We start from the raw sequence: 17,846 nt of genomic DNA on the forward strand, positions 1-17,846 counted from the left end.
GCCAGGCTGAATCAGGCTCTAATTCTTCCTCAGACTCCGCTCCCCCACCCTGTAATTCTCCTATCACCTCCCCTCCTCATACCCAGTCCAGCTTACAGTTTCATTCCATGAGTAGCCCTCCCCCACCTGCCCAATAATTTCCTCTTAAAGAGGTGGCTGGAGCTAAAGGCATAGTCAAGGTTAATGCTCCTTTTTCTTTACCCAACCTCTCCCAAATCAATTAGTGTTTAGGGCCTTTTTCATCAAATCTAAAAACCCAGCCCAGTTCATGGCCCATTTGGCCACAACCCTTAGATCTTTACCACCCTAGACCCAGAGGGGCCAGAAGGCCATCTTATTCTCAATATGTATTTTGTCACCCAGTCAGCTCCTGACATTAAAAAAAAAAAGCTTCAAAAATTAGAACCAGGCCCTCAAACCCCACAACAGGAATTAATCAACCTCACCTTCAAGATGTACAATAACAGAGGAGTTTCAATTACTTGCCTCTGCTGTAAGAGAAACCCCAGCCACAAGAACTTCAAAACGCCTAAGCCACAGCGGTCTGGCATTCCTTAAGGACCTCCTCCCTCAGGATTTTGCTTCAAGTGCCGGAAATCTGGCCACTGGGCCAAGGAATGCCCGCAGCCCAGGATTCCTCATAAGCCATGTCCCATCTGTGCAGGACCCCACTGGAAATCGAACTGTCCAACTCACCTGGCAGCTACTCCCAGAGCCCCTGGAAGTCTGGCACAGGGCTCTCTGACTGACTCCTTCCCAGGTCTTCTCAGCTTAGTGGCTGAAGACTGACACTGCCCAATCACCTCTGAAGCCTCCTGGACCATCACAGACAATTTGGGTAACTCTTACAGTGGAAAGTAAGTCCGTCTCCTTCTTAATCAATATGGAGGCTACCCACTCCACATTACCTTCTTTTCTAGGGCATGTTTCCCTTGCCTCCATGACTGTTGTGGATATTGACGGCCAGGCTTCTAAACCTCTTAAAACTCCCCAACTCTGATGCCAACTTGGACAATATTATTTTATGCACCCCTTTTAAGTTATCCCCACCTGCCCAGCTCCCTTATTAGGTTGAGACATTTTAACTAAATTATCTGCTTCCTTGACTATTCCTAGACTATAGCCACACCTCATTGCGGCCCTTTTCTCCAGTTCAAAGCCTCCTTCACTTCCTCCCCTTGTATCTCCCCACCTTAATCCACAAATATAGGCTACCTCTACTCCCTCCTTGCCAACTGATCATGCACCCCTTACCATCCCATTAAAACCTAATCACCTTTAACCCACTCAACACCAATATCCCATCCCACAGCATGCTTTAAAAGGATTAAAGCCTGTAATCAATTGCCTGTTACAGCATGGCCTTTTAAAGCCTATAAACTCTCCCTACAATTCCCCATTTTACCTGTCCAAAACCAGACAAGTCTTACAAGTTAGTTCAGGATCTATGCCTTATCAACCAAATTGGTTTGCCTATCCACCCCATGGTGCCAAACCCATATACTCTCCTATCCTCAATACCTCCCTCCACAACCCCTCTACAACCCATTATTCTGTTCTGGATCTCAAACATGCTTTCCTTACTATTCCTTTCCACCCTTCATCCCAGCCTCTCTTCGCTTTCACTTGGATTGACCCTGACACCCATCAGGCTCAGCAAATTACCTGGGCTATACTGCCACAAGGCTTCACAGACAGCCCCCATCACTTCAGTCAAGCCCAAATTTCTTCCTCATCCATTACCTATCTCAGCATAATTCTTCCTGAAAACACATATGCTCTCCCTGCTGATCGTGTCTGGCTAATCTCCCAAACCCCAACCATTTCTACAAAACAACAACTCCTTTCCTTCCTAGGCATGGTTAGGTACTTCTGCCTTTAGATACCTACTTTTACCATCCTGACTAAACCATTACATAAACTCACACAAGCAAATCTAGGTGACCCCATAGATCCTAAATCCTTTCCCCACTCCCCTTTCCATTCCTTAAAAAACAGCCCTAAAGCTGCTCCCACACTAGCTCTCTCTAACTCATCCCAACCATTTTTCATTACACACAGCCAAAGTACAGGGCTGTGCAGTCAGAATTCTTACACAAGAGCCAGGACCGCACCCTGTAGCCTTTCTGTCTAAACAACTTGACCTTACTGTTTTAGGCTGGCCCCCACATTATTTCGGATACCACACCTGACCCCCATGACTGTATCTCTCTGACCCACCTGACATTCACTCCATTTTCCCATATTTTCTTCTTTCCTGTTCCTCACCCTGATCACACTTGGCTTATCAACGGCAGTTCCACCAGGCCTAATTGCCAGTCATTAGCAAAGGCAGGCTATGCTATAGTACCTTCCACATCTATCCTTGAGACTACCACTCTGCCGCCCTCCACTACCTCTCAGCAAGCCAAACTCATTACCTTAATTGGAGCCCTCACTCTTGGCAAAGTGACTATGCACCAATATTTATACTGACTCTAAATATGCCTTCCATATCCTGCACCACATGCTGTTACATGGGCAGAAATAATTTTCCTCACTATGCAAGGGTCCTCCATCATCAATGCCTCTTTAATAAAAACGCTTCTCAAGGTTGCTTTACTTCCAAAGGAAGGTGGAATCATTCACTGCAAGGGCCATCAAAAGGCATCAGATCCTATCACTCAGGGTAATGCTTATGATGTTAAGGTAGCTAAAAAAGCAGCTAGCATTCCAACTTCTGTCCATCATGGAAGTTTTTCTCCTTCTCATCAGTTACTCCCACCTACTCCCCCACTGAAACTTCCAACTATCAATCTCTTCCCAAATGAGGCAAATGGTTCTTGGGCCAAGGATCTCCTTCCAGCCTCACAGGCCCATTCTATTCTGTCATCATTTCATAACCTCTTCCATGTAGGTTACAAGCTGGTAGCCCACCTCTTAGAACCTCTCATTTCCTTTCCATTGTGGAAATCTATCCTCAAGGAAATCAATTCTTAGTGTTCCATCTGCTATTCTACTACTCCTCAGGGATTGTTCAGGCCCCCTCCCTTCCCTATAAGTCAAGCTCGAGAATTTGCCCCTGACCAGGACTGGCAAATTGACTTTACTCACATGACCTGAGTCACGAAACTAAAATACCTCTTGGTCTGGGTAGACGCTTTCACTGGATGGGTAGAGGCCTTTCCCACAGGGTCTGAGAAGGTCACCATGGTCATTTCTTCCCCTCTGTCAGACAGAATTCCTTGGTTTGGCCATCCCACCTCTATACAGTCCAAAAATGGACTGGCCTTTATTAGTCACATCACCCAAGCAGTTTCTCAGGCTCTTGGTATTCAGTGGAAGCTTCATACCCCTTACTGTCCTCAATCTTCAGGAAAGGTAAAATGGACTAATGGTCTTTTAAAAACACAACTCATCAAGCTCAGCCACCAACTTAAAAAGTAATGGACAATACTTTTACCACTTGCCCTTCTCAGAATTCTGGCCTGTCTTCAGGATGCTACAAACAGGGTATAGCCCATTTGAGCTCCTGTGTGGATGCTCCTTTTTATTAGGCCCCAGTCTCATTCCAGACACCAGCCCAACTTGAACTGCACCCCAAAAACTTGTCATCCCTACTATCTTCTGTATAGCCACACTCCTATTCATTATTCTCAACTACTCCTAAATATCCTGCCCTTGTTTACACTGCCAGTTTACACTTTTCCTTCAAACCATCATAACTGATATCTCCTGGTTTTACCTCAAACCTCCACCCTTAAGTCTCTCTTAAAGTGAATAGATGATCTTTGCTGGCAGGGTACCCTCCAATACTTTCACCCTGATGAAGTCCTATTCTTTACTTTTATAAGCATTCTTATTCTTGTTCCCATTCTTATGCTACCCTCTACCTCTCCCCAGCTATCTCCACCACACTATCTGTCAGGCCTCTGAGCCCAAGCTAAGCCATCATAACCCCTGTGACCTGCATGTACACATCCAGATCGCCGGTTCCTGCCTTAACTGATGACATTCCACCACAAAAGAAGTGAAAATGGCCTGTTCCTGCCTTAACTGATGACACTGTCTCATGAAATTCCTTCTCCTAGCTCACCCTGGCTCAAAAGCTCCCCCAATGAGTACCTTGTGACCCCCACTCCTGCCTGCCAGAGAACAACCCCTCTTTTTCCTTTACCCACCCAAATCCTATAAAACAGCCCCACCCCTATCTCCCTTCGCTGACTCTCTTTTTGGACTCAGCCCACCTGCACCCAGGTGAAATAAACGGCTTTATTGCTCACACAAAGCCTGTTTGGTGGTCTCTTCACGGGGACCCACATGAAACTATCAATCTCATTCACTCTCTCCTAGTCATTTCTAATCCTTTAGCAAACAATTGCTGGCTTTGCATTTCTCTTTCCTCCAAAATCACGGAGGCCTCGACTTACTCACTGCTAAAAAAAAAAGAGGACTCTGTATTTTTAAATGAAGAGTGTTGTTTTTACCTAAATCAATCTGGCCTGCTGTATGACAACATAAAAAAACTCAAGGATAGAGCCCAAAAAACTCGCCAACCAAGCAAGTAATTATGCAGAACCCCCTTGGGTACTCTCTAATTGGATGTCCTCGGTCCTCCCAATTGTTAGTCCTTTAATACCTGTTTTTCTCCTCCTCTTATTCGGACCTTGTGTCTTCCATTTAGTTTCTCAAGTAATACAAAACTGTATCTAGGCCATCATCAATCATTCTATATGACAAATGTTTCTTCTAACAACCCCACAATATCACCCCTTACCACAAAATCTTCCTTCAGCTTAATCTCTCCCACTCTAGATTCCCATGCCACCCCTAATCCTGCTTGAAGCAGCCCTGATAAACATTACCCATTATCTCTCCATACCACCCCCCAAACATTTTGCCACCCCAACACTTTACCACTATTTCATTTTGTTTTTCTATTAATATAAGAAGACAGGAATGTCAGGCCTCTGAGCCCAAGACTGCATGTATACATCCAGAGGCCTGAAGTAACGGAAGAGTCACAAAATAAGTGAAAATGGCTGGTTCCTGCTTTAACTAATGACATTACCTTGTGAAATTTCTTCTCCTGGCTCAGAAGCTCCCCCACTGAGCACCTTGTGACCCCCACCCCTGCCTGCCAGAGAACAACTACCTTTGACTGTAATTTTCCACTACCTACCCAAATCCTATAAAATGGCCCCACCCCTGTCTCCCTTTTCAGACTCAGCCTGTCTGTACCAGGTGATGAAAAAGCTTTATTGCTCACACAAAGCCTGTTTGGTGGTCTCTTCACAGGGATGCACATGACAGTTTGTTCCTGAATAAAAATAATAACAGAAGAATAAAGAGGTATTCATGTAAAGATCGATTCATTACTACTGTTTAAAAGGCAGATTTTGCATTATTTCCATAATTGAGAATCCATGGAATTAGTATGAAAATAATGTCTACCTCAGCTAAATATGAAGAGATGCTACATTTTGTAGCAAGCAGTAGGTTTCTTGCTGTCTTACGTTAGGGCTTTTTCCAATCACCTCTAATTTATACAGGTAAATTAGGTGAGAGCATACCTTAATAAAGGATTTGATTTGGTAGAAAGTCTTAAATTTGGTATTCACAGAGCACAGCTGGAAAATACTTGCAGACATTCATTACATACTTGAAGAACAAAACGTTACATTCTACACAGGTTTTAAATCAATACAAATGTAAAGCAGAAGAGTCAACAAATGGGTTCTGGCTACTGATTGTATTATTTTGGTTACTTTGGTCACCTCAACAGTCTATGATTTAGACTTCTCAAATGTAAATAAATTTGCAGTTTGGACAACAGATTTTTAAAGTTCAATTAGTATAGATAAACTAGAATTTATATGTACCTTAAATTTAATTTCTAGTTTTAAAAATGGAGAATTATCTCATAAAAGATCTATGTTTTTAAAAGCTACTTAATGGACACTGTGTTGCACTGCTCAGACCTTTTCCCTTCCCACCCTCCACCCAACTTCCAGGATCAACACACTCATTCACCATTCTTCCAGCTTCTGAAAAGGTTGCCTGGGAGGGCTCACTACTGAGACCCGCCCCAGGAATAGCTATCCACAGAACAAAGCTTCCTTGTCTATGTCTAAGTGCCTCATCCTGGAGGTATCTCAAATCCAATGACTGGTCAATTGGGGATTACAAAGGTTTGGCCTCCTGACTTCAAGACAGGACCACTGTAAGCTATGATTTCATCTACAGAGCTCCTGTCAGATCTTCTGAGACCTCTATGGACTTGTATCACATAGTTCAAGTTCTGCCTTGCCTTTTTAGTCAATCGTTATTGATTGTTGTCCTAAGCATACTTCCCAACAAATCTGCTGCATGCAATATGCCTGCCAGCCTGTTTTCAAGGAAACCTAACCTAAAATGTCATTCAACCTTAAGGCTAGAAGACCTTAAAAGGCAAATAAGTCATCAGTTCCCCCCAAATGACTGTTTCTAAACCAATCTGTGGCCAAAGCTTAGTCAGTTACTACATACTAAAGAACAAGGCAAAAATCTTAATTTAATCCATGTCCTTGGTCCCTAAGTCACTATCTGAAACAACCATAACTAAATCCACTTACGGAGAGTTTACTATATTCCAAGCACCACACATACCACTTAATTACATATTTTGGATTAATATTCAGAGTAACTCCATGGATAAGTTGCTATCATTAACTACACTTTTATAAAGAAGTAAACAAACGATTAAGTATGTTAATTTTCATGTCCACAGTCATAATACTAGAAAGTAGAGCATACAGGTCTCCATCCCAAGCTGTAGTATTCCAGAATCCACGATCTGATACTACACAGGGTCCTACAATTTCCATCAATCTTGTCAGCAAACATGTATGTGAGATTTTACCATGAGAAAATATAGGTGTACCACGGCAAGAAACAATCACAATTTCCTTGGAAAACCCATCAAATTTGGATATCCTTCTTGTGTAGGGAAGTCAATGACATGTATGAAAAATAGTGAAGCATTTTAAATAATCAAAACTCCAACCTTTGCCCTCCTAATAAATTAGTGCTTAAAGCTTAGCTTTACCTTGACCGAAATGGTATTTCTGTGCCCTGTCTTTTGTACTTTGAAGTTGTACTTTCAGTGTGAAAATCTTAATCTCCATCTTAAAAAGTGAGCTAAAATGCAAACTACTGAATTTGTAATAGCTGTATATATTATTGATATGATTGTTTCTAACTGGCACAGTATATGAAAATAAGTATTAGACTTTTTTAAAACAGGGGGATTTATTCAAATTTCACCACTTCACACTATTAGAAGAGCTTAATAGTATGGACAATCCAAAGCTTTCACGTTACTATAGAAAACACCAGTTCAACCATTGTGGAAGTCAGTGTGGCAATTCCTCAGGGATCTAGAACTAGAAATACCATTTGACCCAGCCATCCCATTACTGGGTATATACCCAAAGGACTATAAATCATGCTGCTATAAAGACACATGCACACGTATGTTTATTGCGGCACTATTCACAATAGCAAAGAGTTGGAACCAACCCAAATGTCCAACAACGATTAAGAAAATGTGGCACATATACACCATGGAATACTATGTAGCCATAAAAAATGATGAGTTCATGTCCTTTGTAGGGGCATGGATAAAGCTGGAAACCATCATTCTCAGTAAACTATCACAAGGACAAAAAACCAAACACCGCATGTTCTCACTCATAGGTGGGAACTGAACAATGAGAACTCATGGACACAGGAAGGGGAACATCACACTCTGGGGACTATTGTGGGGTGGGGGGAGGGAAGAGGGACAGCATTAGGAGATACACCTAATGCTAAATGACGAGTTAATGGGTGCAGCAAACCAACATGGCACATGGATACATATGTAACAAACCTGCACATTGTGCACATGTACCCTAAAACCTAAAGTATAATAATAAAAAAATAAAAATAAAAATAAAAAAAAGAAAACACATATTTGTGTTTTCAGTAAACCTCAGTTCCAAATGGTAATTTTAGACTTATTTTTGTTTTCTGACTCCAGCAACACAGATGTCCAAAAGTAAGAGCAGTGTTAGAAATATGAAAGCCCTCAGCATGGACGGATAGTGTGGCAGGAGAGAGACAGTGCAGAACAGTAAATACCATGCCTCCAGCCAGACAGATCTGTGTTTGTATCTCACCTCTACCTCAACTAAATGTGTGACTTTGGGCATGCTATTTAGTCTCTCTGAGCCACATTCTTTTCTGCATCACCGAGTTAACAATACATGTCTCATAGGAATATAATAAGAATTAAATAATATAATATTTGCAAAAGCTATGAAAGAACCTCTTAGGCACTTAATTAGTAGGTACTATTATCTTTGACAAAAGATGTGATACTCACTTTTAGTGGGAATCGCCATGTGGGAAATTGCTTTGTTTTACTTCAAGAGAACTCTTAAGGCAACTATGCAGTGAAAATGTTTGAAAGCATGCATTTTACATTTCTAAGTGCCAAATAGAAGTAATTGGACAGAGAAGGAAATGGCAGGAAAAGACTGTAAATTAACATAATAGCATAATGTAAAATTTAGCTTAGAAATATTTGCCCTTCTCAAATTCATTTGTAGGCAGCAGCAAGTTTGCCTATTTTCCACTTATGAAGACAAAAACTCCCTTAGGGGATAGTACAAATGAGCGAGCTTGTAACCCCCCAAATCTGGGAAAGCTATAAACCATTTCCTAAGCCTACATGATAAACAGATGGTCTGATAAAAATAATTTCTTTGCCTTAAAATGTTATTTAAAGCCAATTATTGTAACAATTTAAAATATCTATGAGATAGAGTGGTTTTAAGAAAACAGTCAGTTAGTATTTATAATTGAGATTTAATAAGGCATAAGTAAAACATACAGAAACTGAATGAATGTGAATGAATGTGAATGCAAAACCTAACCTTATAGAGTCAAGTTCTATTTCAGCCTACAAGGTGCTAGGTGAATCTAAGAAATATTGATGGCATTTGTCAGATAAGCACAAAATTAGGAGCAAGTAATTTTCTGTTATTGTTTGTGCTGAGAATAAGGGAGGTGAGGTGAAAAATGACTTAATCGTAGACCAGATATAATCCACAAATTGCGTCTACTTGTCTTTGGTGGTTCTTTCCAAAGACCTTTGCCATAGGTACATTTTCCCCTCCTCTTTTGTTAGAAAGACATAAGTACAATGACGTCAAATATTAGACTTTAATTAAATACTCTATTCTGACTCAGTCTACTCCAAATGAGAGCCACTTTGGAAATAAATATTTCTCCTTTCTTCTTTATCCCTCCAACACTTCCTTTTCTGTAGTTGCACCCTCTAAGGAAAAGTGTGCTATAAAGAGATGGGGAAAGGAGGCTCTGTCCACAAAGCTTGTCTCAAGCTAGGTCCTGAACTCTATATATTAGGTGGTTTTTACTCTTTCAACAGATATGCATTGATTATGTACCACATGCTGTGCTATGAATTCATCTTTCAAAGGGCTCATGGAGCTTATGGTCTATGAGGAGAAGAGATATTAATTAAACAAATCATTTAATGACTAGTGTTGAAGAGTGTACATGGGATGGCCATAAAAGGAAAGGTCAGGAAACTTAATCCAATAGGGAGGGTCAGTGAAGGCTGCTCAGCAGAAGTGATAGGAAGATGAGATGTGAAGGATGAGTAAGAGTTCCCAGACAAAGAGAATGGGTGGAGTTTAAGGTGTGAATACATGGAAGAAAATGAGGTTGGTTCCCAGGGTGAAACCCAAAAGTGGGAAAATGAGAAAGCATTAACTAAACGAGTGAACAAAATTTAATGGGATTGGGGGCATGGGGTGGCTCATGTCTGTAATCCCAGCACTTTGGTTGGCTGAGGCAGGAGGATTTCTTGAGGCTAGTTTGAGATTAGCCTGGGCAACTTAGCGAGGCCCTATCTCTATACAAATTTTTAAAAAGTTTAGCCAGTCATGGTGGTATGTGCCTGTAGTCCCAACTACTCAGGAGGCTAAGCCCAGGGGTCCAAGTTGGAGTGAGCCATGATCACACCACTGCTGCCCAGCCTGGGTAACAGAGGCAGACCTTGTCTCAAAAAAAAAAAAAAAAAAAAGAAAGAAAGAAGAAAATTAATGAGATTATATATTAAAGAAGTCCTCAAAACCATTAATACATTAGTAGGCACTATGCATCTTAAAATATATATTAATCAGCATTTTCCAAACTAGGCCATCAAAAAATGTATTTTATTTCTTTCTCTCCCTCTTCCTTTTTCCTTTTCCTTCCCCTTCCCCTTCCCTTTTTCCTTCTCCTTCCCTTTCTCCTTCTCCTTCCCCTTCCCTTTCTCCTTCTCCTTCCTTCCTTCCTTCCTCCCTCCCTTCCTTCCTTCCTTCCTCCTGTGTCCCCTCTCCCCATCTGGAATAATTTTCAGAGAACAATCTTTCTTTAAAAGAATGGACGAAGTGGTCTCCAATAACCTGCTTTACTACAATTATCCTTTTTTCTCCTCTCTGTCATTTTGGTAAAATATTCTTACAGAACCAGAAGAAATAAGATAATTTTTTTTCTTAAATGAAAAAGTAAGAAAAGAAAAACTGTGATGGATATAGACTGCAGACATCCAACCTCTTTATCTTCATCTCTTGCACTTCTGAACCTGAATCTTCTGAAACAAGCCTGCAATGGACTCAGGGCCTTCATACTGAGGGCTCCCTGGGCCACCTCGACAGTGAAGGCCCAGGGTGAGATGTCCTTTGCTGTAGGAGGCAACCCATAGGGAGGCTCCAGAGCCTCATATAACTAATGGAGCTTCCCTGAGGTGAGGAAAAGCTCTTTTGACATTTTCCACCAACCCAAACACATTATTTCCCAAAATGGTCACTAAACCAGTATTTGTTCTCCAAGAACAATGTACTGTTCTTATTTCCACACTTTGAGATTCCACAGGGGGAAAGAACAAATCTTTCATTTATATGACAAAAATATCAAGTACATGAGGCTATCCTCATGTCATTTTAATTATTGACGAACTTGTTAGATCTTTATACTCCTATCCCACTTTTCCTTTTGATTCATATCCAAACTGTTATTTAGGCATTAATGACAGTGAATATGAAAAAAAAAGAATTCTGAATTTTAAAATAATCAAATTCTCTTTCAAAGGTCTACATCACATGAAAGTATTCAGGAACTCATGGTAACCAAAATAATTTTCACGGAATTCCAAAAAGGATTCAAGTTGAGTAAGCAAAATATGTTTTTAGATGATGATGTTTATATGCATACTTTAGCAGAATTCTCATAACACAGACCATTTGAAAGTGAGCTGTTCTCATTGACATGATTGGTGTCCCCAGAACACAAGCTAAGCACTCCCATCCCTCAAATTCTCTATTGTGCTTAAATTCTCCTTTCTCACAGTGGCCTCTAAAAGAACATCTGAAGCCCTTTAGAACTAGAAGCTATGTTGGACAACTATTGATCTAATGTGGTGGTTGTCAACTGTAGGAGATTTTGCCCCTTAAAAGGCATCTGGCTACATTTGGAGACACTTTTGGCAGTCACAGTGGGGGATACTATTGGCTTCTAGTGGGTCAAGGCTACAGATGCTGCAAAACATCCTATAATACACAGGACAACACATCCTATCGAAGAATTATCTGATCCAAAATGTCAATACTGCCATGATTGAAAAGTCCTGATCTACCGCAATAATCCTTGCAAACACTTCTGTGAGATAGCTCTTTGTAATTTCTAGACTGGTCTCATTGTTAGAAATGTCTTTATTATGTTAAATAAAAATGTATTTTCCTAAAACTTTCTGCCTATTGGGATCCCAAAGGAAAAAAAAATCAAATCCTTCACCCACATGACAGATTTTCAATAACAGAGACTACTCTCATATTCCCAGTTTCTCATTTTCAAGTTGAAAAGCCACATGCTCATGTCTTGCACTTGCTTCTCAAAAAAAAGCATAATTTCAGAAACGAAAGCAATAATCCAAGTTAAAACCAGGTATTTTAAGATTATGAAAGTAATAATAATATCTGTATTACCAAGTATTGACCACTAATGATGTGCCAAGGGTTTTATACACATTATTTTATAAACTAATATTGACAATATCAAAGATGCCCCTCCAGGTAAGTATCACTACCACTGTTTTGCAGATAATGAAACTGAGCCTTAGCAAGGTTGAGAGATACATTCACAGACACAGAAGTAACAAGTGAGGGAGCTGGAATTGAGTTCTAAAATCCTTGCCCTTTGTGTGAATAGTTACTACTATTTTATTTCACATATAATTCAGTTTTCCTTTCTCAACTGTCTCCTACCTCCAGTTCCTTTTCTTCTGTCTGTACCTACATTCCCTTCTCTCATTTTTCTTTTCTTCCTATCTTTGCCTAAAGCTGGCTACGGGGCTATCACATCTGTTACCATAATCAACTCTTAAGAAGCAGGCCAGGCCATAGAAGTGACTTACTTAAAGCCCTTCCAGCTCTACACACTACTTCTTTTGTATTTTCCCCTTGCCTTGTGAAAAGGGCCTAGGCCTGCTGAAAGAAATTAGATCTAGAAGCCTCTCTTCAGTGTGAACATAGGTGAAAAATTCTTTGATATACAGTTTTAAGAAAGCAAAAAGATTTTCAGTGATTGAGTATATACTAAAAAGTAAACCTCTATATTTTTTATGAATACAAGGATTCATTATACTATTCTCTCTACTTTTGTTTATCTTGGAAAATAGTTTAAAAAACAACAACAAAAAACTCTTGCTGCTCTGTACTTGACATTCAGCAACTGATTTCTTATTCCATATTTTCTATTTAATGCTATGGTGAAGAAATGATTTTCAAAATAAAGTTGCTAACACAAGGGAAGGTTAATTTCTGAAGTAATTTTTTTTATTATTATTATACTTTAAGTTCTAGGGTACATGTGCACAACGTGCAGGTTTGTTACATATGTATACATGTGCCATGTTGGTTTGCTGCACCCATTAACTCGTCATTTACATTAGGTATTTCTCCTAATGCTATCCCTCCCCTAGTCCCCCACCCCATGACAGGCCCCAGTTTGTGATGTTCCCCGCCCTATGTCCAAGTGTTCTCATTGTTCAGTTTCCACTTATGAGTGAGAACGTGTGGTGTTCGCTTCTTTGTCCTTGTGATAGTTTGCTCAGAATGATGGTTTCCAGCTTCATCCATGTCCCTACAAAGGGCAAGAACTCATCCTTTTCTATGGCTGTATAGTATTCCATGGTGTATATGTGCCACATATTCTTTTTTTTTTTTTTTAGACGGAGTCTTGCTCTGTCGCTCAGGCTGGAGTGCAGTGGCGCAGTCTCGGCTCACTGCAAGCTCCGCCTCCCGGGTTCACGCCATTCTCCTGCCTCAGCCTCTCCGAGTAGCTGGGACTACAGGCGCCCGCCACTACGCCTGGCTAATTTTTTTTGTATTTTTAGTAGAGACGGGGTTTCACCGTGGTCTCGATCTCCTGACCTCGTGATCCGCCCGCCTCGGCCTCCCAAAGTGCTGGGATTACAAGCATGAGCCACCGCGCCCGGCCTGTGCCACATATTCTTAATCCGGTCTATCATTGATGGACATTTGGGTTGGTTCCAAGTCTTTGCTATTGTGAATAGTGCTGCAATAAACATACGTGTGCATGTGTCTTTATAGTAGCATGATTTGTAATCCTTTGGGTATATACCTAGTAATGGGATCGCTGGGTCAAATGGTATTTCTAGTTCTAGATCCTTGAGGAATCACCACACTGTCTCCCACAATGGTTGAACTAGTTTACACTTCCATCAACAGTGTAAAAGTGTTCCTTTTTCTCCACGTCCTCTCCAGCACCTGTTGTTTCCTGACTTTTAAATGATCATCATTCTAACTAGTGTGAGATGGTATCTCACAGTGGTTTTGATTTGCATTTCTGTGATGACCAGCAATGATGAGCATTTTTTCATGTGTCTGTTGGCTGCATAAATGTCTTCTTTTGAGAAGTGTCTGTTCATATCCTTTGCCCCCTTTATGATGGGGTTGTTTGCTTTTTTCTTGTAAATGTGTTTAAGTTCTTTGTAGATTCTGGATATTAGCTCTTTGCCAGATGGGTAGATTGCAAAAATTTTCTCCCATTCTGTAGGTTGCCTGTTCACTCTGATGGTAGTTTCTTTTGCTGTGCAGAAGCTCTTTAGTTTAATGAGATCCCATTTGTCAATTTTGGCTTTTGTTGCCATTGCTTTTGGTGTTTTAGACATGAAATCCTTGCCCATGCCTATGTCCTGAATGGTATTGCCTAGGTTTTCTTCTAGGGTTTTTATGGTTTTAGGTCTAACATTTAAGTCTTTGATACATCTTGAATTAATTTTTGTATAAGGTGTAAGGAAGGGATCCAGTTTCAGCTTTCTACATACAACCAGCCAGTTTTCCCAGCATCATTTATTAAATAGGGAATCCTTTCCCCATTGCTTGGTTTTTGTCAAGTTTACCAAAGATCAGATGGTTGTAGATGTGTGACGTTATTTCTGAGGGCTCTGTTCTGTTCCATTGGTCTATATCTCTGTTTTGGTAGCAGTACCATGCAGTTTTGGTTACTGTAGCCTTGTAGTATAGTTCAAAGTCAGGTAGCATGAGGTCTCCAGCTTTGTTCTTTTGGCTTAGGATTGTCTTGGCAATACAGGCTCTTTTATGGCTCCATATGAACTTTAAAGTAGTTTTTTCCAATTCTGTGAAGAAAGTTACAGGTAGCTCGATGGGGATGACATTGAATCTATAAATTACCATGGGAAGTATGGCTATTTTCACAATATTGATTCTTCCTCTCCATGAGCATGAAATGTTCTTCCATTTGTTTGTGTCCTTTTTTATTTCATTGAGCAGTGGTTTGTAGTTCTCCTTGAAGAAGTCCTTCAGATCCCTTGTAAGTTGGATTCCTAGGTATTTTATTCGCTTTGAAGCAATTGTGAATGGGAGTTCAGTCATGATTTGGCTCTATGTTTGTCTGTTATTGGTGTATAGGAATGCTTGTGATTTTTGCACATTGATTTTGTATACTGAGACTTTGCTGAAGTTGCTTATCAGCTTAAGGAGATTTTGGGCTCAGACGATGGGGTTTTCTAAATATACAATCATGTCATCTGCAAACGGGGACAATCTGACTTCCTCTTTTCCTAATTGAATACCCTTTAAATGCCCCAATTAGGAAACACAGACTGGCAAATTGGATAAAGAGTCAAGACCTATCTGTGTGCTGTATTTGGGAGACCCATCTCACGTGCAGAGATGCACATAGGCTCAAAATAAAGGGATGGAGAAAGATCTACCAAGCAAATGGAAAACAAAAAAAAGCAGGGGTTGCAATCTTAGTCTCTGATAAAACAGACTTTAAATCAACAAAGATGAAAAGAGACAAAGAAGGCATTACATAATGGTAAAGGGATCAATTCAGCAAGAAGAGCTAACTATCCTAAATATATATGCACCCAATACAGGAGCACCCAGATTCATAAAGCAAGTCCTTAGAGACCTACAAAGAGACTTTGACTTCCACTCAATAATAGTGGGAGACTTTAACACCCCACTGTCAATATTAGACAGATCAATGAGACAGAAGGTTAACAAGGATATCCTGGACTTGAACGCAGCTCTGCACCAAGTGGACCTAATAGATATCTACAGAACTCTCCACCCCAAATCAACAGAATATACATTCTTCTCAGCACCACATCACACTTATTCCAAAATTGACCACATAGCTGGAAGTAAAGCACTCCTCAGGAAATGTATAAGAATAGAAATCACAACAAACTGTCTCTCAGACCACAGTGCAATCAAATTAGAACTCATGATTAAAAAACTCACACAAAACTGCACAATTACGTGGAAACTGAACAATCTGCTCTTGAATGACTTCTGGATAAATAATGAAATGAAGGCAGAAATAAAGATGTTCTTTGAAACCAGTGAGAACAAAGACACGATATACCAGAATCTCTGGGACACATTCAAAGCAGTGTGTAGAGGGAAATTTATAGCACTAAATGCCCACAAGAGAAAGCAGGAAAGATCTAAAATTGACACCCTAACATCACAATTAAAAGAACTAGGGAAGCAAGAACAAACGAATTCAAAAGCTAGCAGAAGGCAAGAAATAACTAAGATCAGAGCTGAACTGAAGGAGATAGAGACACAAAAAACCCTTCAAAAAATCAATGAATGCAGGAGCTGGTTTTTTGAAAAGATCAACAAAATTGATAGACTGCTAACAAAAATAATAAAGAAGAAAAGAGAGAAGAATCAAATAGATGTAATAAAAAATAATAAAAGGGATATGACCACTGATCCCACAGAAATACAAACTACCATCAGAGAATACTATAAACACCTCTACGCAAATAAACTAGAAAATCTAGAAGAAATGGATAAATTCCTCGACACACACACCCTCCCGGGACTAAACCAGGAAGAAGTTGAATCCCTGAAAAGACCAACAACAGGCTCTGAAATTGGGGCAGTAATTAACAGCCTACCAACCAAAAAAAAAGTCTAGGATCAGACAGATTCACAGCCAAATTCTACCAGAGGTACAAAGAGGAGCTGGTACCATTCCTTCTGAAACTATTCCAATCAATAGAAAAGGAGGGCATCCTCCCTAACTCATTTTATGAGGCCAGCACCATCCTGATACCAAAGGCTGGCAGAGACACAACAAAAAAAGAGAATTTTAGACCAATATCCCTGATGAACATTGATGCAAAAATCCTCAATAAAATACTGGCAAACCGAATCCAGCAGCACATCAAAAAGCTTATCCACCAAGATCAAGTTGGCTTAACCCCTGGGATGCAAGGCTGGTTCAACATATGCAAATCAACAAATGTAATCCATCACATAAACAGAACCAAAGACAAAAACCACTTGATTATCTCAATAGATGCAGAAAAGGCCTTCAACAAAATTCAACAGCCCTTCATGCTAAAAATTCTCAATAAACTAGGTATTGATGGAACATATCTCAAAATAATAAGAGCTATTTATAACAAACCCACAGCCAATATCATACTGAATGGACAAAAACTGGAAGCATTCCCTTTGAAAACTGGCACAAGACAGGGATGCCTTCTCTCACCACTCCTATTCAACATAGTGTTGGAAGTTCTGGCCAGGGCAATCTGAAGTAAATTTCTTATGAACCCAGGATTAGGCCAAACTTCTTAAATTATTTAAGTAATAATTGTGTATTTTCTCCCTTTTCAATTATTCCCTTCTCTTTTCATGTTACCAAATTCATGTATATGGGATGTATAGATGCAGACAGATGGGAACATGTTTTACAATGTGCTTTACAACATGTTCCCATCTGTCTGCATGTATACATACCATATATATAAAATAGTTTTGCTATCTTTATTAAGTATACATTTAAACATGTGGTCTCTGTTCTCAATCATCTTTCTTAGAAAATGAATAAAGTCCAAATATCCAACATCAATGAGAATATTAAATAAATTACAGTACTTTCCTACTGTGAAATATTATACGGTCATTAACATGAATGAGGCACATACAGTAATATGGAAAGATGTCCATCACATGTAGTTGAGTGAAAGGAGCCAGTGGCAAAACAATATGATCCAGCAAATAAATGTTAGAAACTCATGTATGCAGAAGCATATGGGAAAATATCTGGAAAGATATATGTCAAACTGTAGAGAAAAGGATTGGAAAGTAGGGAAAATTTTTTTTAAGTTTCTGTTTTATTTTATATCTGTGAATTGTCTAAATGTTTATAATGAACTCATGCTATTTTTATAATAATATTAAATGATATGCTGACTAGCT

The 17,846-nt window shown here is 39.8% G+C and overlaps 1 protein-coding gene across 4 annotated transcripts in view; it reads right to left on the reverse strand.

The window, feature by feature from the left end:
- The window catches only part of NOX4 (NADPH oxidase 4), a 170,247-nt gene that overhangs the window by 56,457 nt on the left and 95,944 nt on the right, over nt 1-17,846 (reverse strand). The window lies entirely within an intron of this gene.

Source organism: Hylobates moloch, unplaced genomic scaffold (assembly GCF_009828535.3).
Source record: "Hylobates moloch isolate HMO894 unplaced genomic scaffold, HMol_V3 SCAFFOLD_11, whole genome shotgun sequence".
Lineage (NCBI taxonomy): Eukaryota > Metazoa > Chordata > Mammalia > Primates > Hylobatidae > Hylobates > Hylobates moloch.